Source organism: Mus caroli, chromosome 4 (assembly GCF_900094665.2).
Source record: "Mus caroli chromosome 4, CAROLI_EIJ_v1.1, whole genome shotgun sequence".
NCBI lineage: Eukaryota > Metazoa > Chordata > Mammalia > Rodentia > Muridae > Mus > Mus caroli.
The window spans coordinates 84,776,406-84,781,437 of NC_034573.1; the positions used below are offsets into that span (position 1 = coordinate 84,776,406).

A 5,032-nucleotide genomic window follows, 5' to 3' on the forward strand; every position below is an offset into this window, starting at 1 on the left:
ACATTTCTACCTAAATATAATGATAATAAGAAAAATAATACTATTGCATATGCCAGCAAGATTTTGCTGAAAGTACCCTGATATAGCTGTCTCCTGTGAGGCTAGGCCACTGCCTGGCAAATACAGAAGTGGATGCTCACAGTCAGCTATTGGATAAAACACAGGGCCCCAAATGGAGGAGCTAGATAAAGTATGAAAGGAGCTGAAGGGGTCTGCAACCCTATAGGTGGAACAACAATATGAACTAACTGGTACCCCCAGAGCTCGTATCTCTAGCTGCATATGTATCAGAAGATGGCCTAGTCGGCCATCATTGAGAAGAGAGGCCCCTTGGACTTGAAAACTTTATATGCCCCAGTACAGGGGAACACCATGGCCAAGAAGTAGGAGTGAATGGGTAGGGGAGCAGGGCGTGGGGAGGGTATAGGGGACTTTTGGGATAGCATTTGAAATGTAAATGAAGAAAATATTTAATAAAAATTGAAAAAAAAAGAAAAATGAAAAACAATAATAGTCATGCCAAGTGAATGTAGAAAAGTCTACAAAATCTCAAACCTGAACAAACAGCAATTAAAGAATGCTGAAAGTGATCGATACAGTCTTCAGGGGAGCACATAGCAGTTAGTTATCCAACTCCAAATGACCATCCCTGAAACATGCACAGGAGTAACATACAGACTGCATAGGATTACACACACACACACACACACACGCACACACACATGCACGCATGCACGCACATACACACATGCATATATAAATGTATAATATGTAATACAATTCATATGTATATGCAATATACATACATATGAATATATGTATGTATGTATAATATATGTTTGTATATAATTTGATATTTTGTTATCTTCTATTAGATAATATAGCTTATATAAATATATACACATATACATAAGCAATCTATATAATAAGTATATGTATATACATATATGTATATATGTATATATATATGTGTATATATATATATATATATATATAAAAATACATGTAGTGCCTATTACAAGAGAGCAATAATTAAACGGAGAGAAAATATGGTACATGAGAGGGTTTGGAGTGAGAAAATGGAAGAAACAATGTTATATTATCTCAAAAATATATGAAAAACTTTTACAAATATAACTTCGAATGAAATAAATGAGAGAATCACATATATGTGAAAATGTGGAAGATATTCTAAAATGTCTTATTTTTTTCAGTTTAGGCACCACTCATTTATTATAAAAGGGAGGCATGGAGATTATTTACATGATGAAATAGTTCAGAACATCAGTGGAATGGGCAGCTTCACATGACACCATTTCAACAGTGATTTCAGTCCACATGCTTTCCAAGAATGTCACCCTCTCTCAATAAGAAATAAGCCTTGTCTTCTACAACTATTTTGGTGCCTCCATACTCTGGGACTTTGTCCCCAACTTCACACTTACAGTCTAAATTTCTCTACCCTTTCTGTGCCCTTTCTGGAATCATCCAAAACCACATCCGTTGCTTGCAATATTTTTCCTTGAGACTTTTCTAGAAGCATAACTCCACCTTTGGTTACAATTTTGGCAGCACTTCTTTCAACCAACACTCTGTCAAAGAGTAGAAGAAACTTCCTAAAGGTGTTTCCAGCCATGACTTGCTCCGTGGCAGCTCTGGAGCAAATATCTTATTGATTCATATATTATGTTCAGTATGGAACATATAAACAATATGTCCGTTTTCATGTCATTATTAGTTATGTTATTCTAATGTTTATTGCAATTAATTTTTTCTCCTTTCCTCCTGTTTCCATCACTTCTTTAAAATAAATGTCTTTTTCTTTAATTTTTATTGGTTATTTTTATTATTTACATTTCAAATGTTATCCTCCTTCCTGGTTCCCCCTACGAAAACCCCCTATTCCATCTTCCCTCTCCCTGCTTCTATGAGGGTGCTCTCCTACCCACCTCCCTGCTATGTCATTCCCCTATGCTGGATCACCAAACCTTCACAGGACCAAGGGTCTCCCTTCCCATTGATGCCTGGCATGGCCATCCTCTGCTAGATATGCAGCTGGAGCCATGGGTCTCTCCATGTGTACCCTTTGGTTGGTGGTTTAGTTCCCGGGAGCCGTGGGGGTCTGGCTGGTATATTGTTGTTCTTCCTATGGTGTTGAAAACCCCTTTAGCTCCTTCAATCTCTTTCTTAAAGACATGTAACTTAGTTAAAAGTTCAATATATTAAACATAGTTTTTAGGCATTTAATTGAAAGTTATGGTACCACAAATAATCTATGTTATAAGTACAAGGAGATTCTGTGGACTATGTTTTTGAGGCTTATAGAACAATTGAAAAAATTGTTTTAGTAAGTAGATCTACTTTTTATCTTCTATATGGAAACTAATATTAAGGGACTTCTTTTTAATCATATGATAGGTAATGTTTGTTAGAATGCTGAAGATGTAATTCATTATACACTTGTTGTACCATTTCTATTTAAAATCATCCATCCATTATCTCAGTGATATTCTAGCCTTTTCCTTTGCTTATCAATTTGTAGTTTTGAGACAAGTCTCACCTTGTAGTTCTGCATGGTCTGATACTTGCTAAATAGTCCAGTCTGGCCTTGAACTTACAGGCATCTGTGTGACTCTGCCTCTCCAGTTGCTGGGATTAAAGGCATGACCACCAAGCATGGCTTAGTCAGTGAAAATATGTTTCTGCTAGTTTTACTTCTATCTCTTTTATTAGCCTTCTTTTCTGAAAGCTCAAATTACCCTACCCTTAATTTTCATCTGGAAATCTAAAAACCTCTGTGCATTTATGACTTTGTGTGTTTTCCAAATGCCTCTCCAGCCCCTGAAATGAATATGGTTTGTTTAAATAAACAATTTCCTGTTACTCTGACAAAGTGTCTAAATTGAGCATCTTAACCAAGTATTTGGTATGGCATCAGTGTCCTACCCAAGAAAAAAGTACTTTTGTTCATATCTCCCAAGGAAATAAAATATACTATGAATCCAAATAGAGACTGACAGATCCAAAGATGAACGGGGAGTTGAACCCAGTGCATAACTCCTGCAATGGGTTATAAGACACGGAATTGTGTTTTGAGGCTGATATTTTTGAGATCAGAAAATCTTCAGCAGCAGTCCAAGGATGACAGCCGTCCTCTTAGTGATGTGGTTTATTATTTGTGCTTCATGTAATTAGATAAGTAGTCTGAGGTCTGTGAAAGAAGAGCAACTCTGAAGGAGAATGTCCAGGTGGTCATTTTCATCTCTCCGACATGCTTCTAACCTAAATGGATTCTGGTGTATGAACGCAAATATGACTGCAATACACACGATTGACTAGGATATATTCCAGTGTCTGACAGTGGTGTGAATGGGAATAGATCTAAATCACACAGTGATGGGAGCAGTGTGGCTTTTACTATGGCTGATAAGACATGCAACCGGGGCTTATCAGTGTTCCCAGAGATATCTTGCCCTTCTAAGGGAGGAATTACACTGAGAAAAGCCATGTGGATATTATCTTCCATTTTAGCGTTTGTATTAACAAAAAAGAAAATGAAAGGCAGAGAATGAGATTGAAGCTATATTTTTTATTCCTTTTGGAGTATAAGGGCAAAGCTACAAGTTATACCCATGGTAAAGAGGCTTTCCTGTACCAAACACAGAGAACCTGTGGAAAGTAAGTTGAATAGTAAGGGTAGAGAGGAAAAAGTAGAAATGAGGGAACATACTTCTCAGTGACCTGAACTTTATGACAGAGAAGAAATATCATGACTCAGCATGGTGAGCTGCCCTTTAATAATATCCCAGCAAAAGAAACTATATGCTAGTCAAGTAATATTATGCACGTGAACTTCTTGAACAAGAAATGAGAGTCTCTCACAGCCTGAACAGTGAGGCTGAGGTTGTATAGGTAAATGAGTTAGTCAGACAGTCACAAAAATGAAAAAAAGGAGTAATATCTATGTATAATTCTTAGAAAAGGGTTGCTTAACTTTATATAATCAAAAAAGAAATCAAAGCCTAAAGGAGAGACTTTCATGAGCAATTGCAGATGCTTGTTGTTTGCCAAGTGTTGTTCCTATGAATATCAGGAACTAGAAGAAAATAGAGGCCAAATAGACATTACTGGAGGAATTGGGTATATGCGATACTCTATTCTGATCAATATAAAGGCCTGATAGAACTGTGTTCATAATAGTTATGAAAGAGGCGACTTCAGCAGGGACCTTTAACCTAAGGCTTTCAGGCATCCATACCATGATAGTTAGTAATATTTACAAGACTGGAAGGCTTCCAGTGGCTATTAATGATTTAATATTCATATAAATTGGATTCACAAAATATTAAGGTACCCAAGAAGAGTTTCAAAAGAAAAAACATATGATAAGGCCTATTTGAATTGCTAAAAACTAAATATGGCTAGATTTATATCAAGGTGAACTGTTGGTTGTAGAGTCCTAAAAATGGTATTGTGGTACCATTCATACCAATATCCTAAACATTGCTCTTTTGAGAGAAGAATTGTGTGACTTTTCATGGTCTGTGGACCTTGCCAACACAATTTTAACAATTTCCTTAGTTGCTGAATCACACTTCTAATTTCAGTTTCAACAGGAGAGCTTCAGATTTTTTCCCCCAAGGTTACTTTCACACTTCTGCTAATAGTCATGATATGGCGAGACAGAGTTCCACCTTGATATTCTGCACACTGTTTATAAATTTTTAATTATATAGAGGATATAATGCTAGGTTCTAATATTTTTTTATAAATTGAAAAGCATCAGAAAGACACACAAATTCACATAAAGAATGTGAATGGAAAAATCAGTCTGCAAAAGATACAAGGATCAGACACAGCTCTGAAATTCTTGGAAGTATTAAGGTCAAATCAAATACTTTGAACTTGTGACACTGTTATTTAGAAACAATCATACCTAGAAATCATTAAGATTTTTCTTTTTTTTTAATTTTATTTATTTACATTTCAAATGGAGGTAACTGATATTAGAAACAAAATGAACCTAACGTAT

The 5,032-nt window shown here is 35.8% G+C and overlaps 1 pseudogene; it reads right to left on the bottom strand.

Moving 5' to 3' along the window:
• Positions 1-1,329: 1,329 nt before the first annotated feature.
• On the bottom strand, positions 1,330-1,636 carry LOC110293692 (annotated as a pseudogene).
• Positions 1,637-5,032: the final 3,396 nt, after the last annotated feature.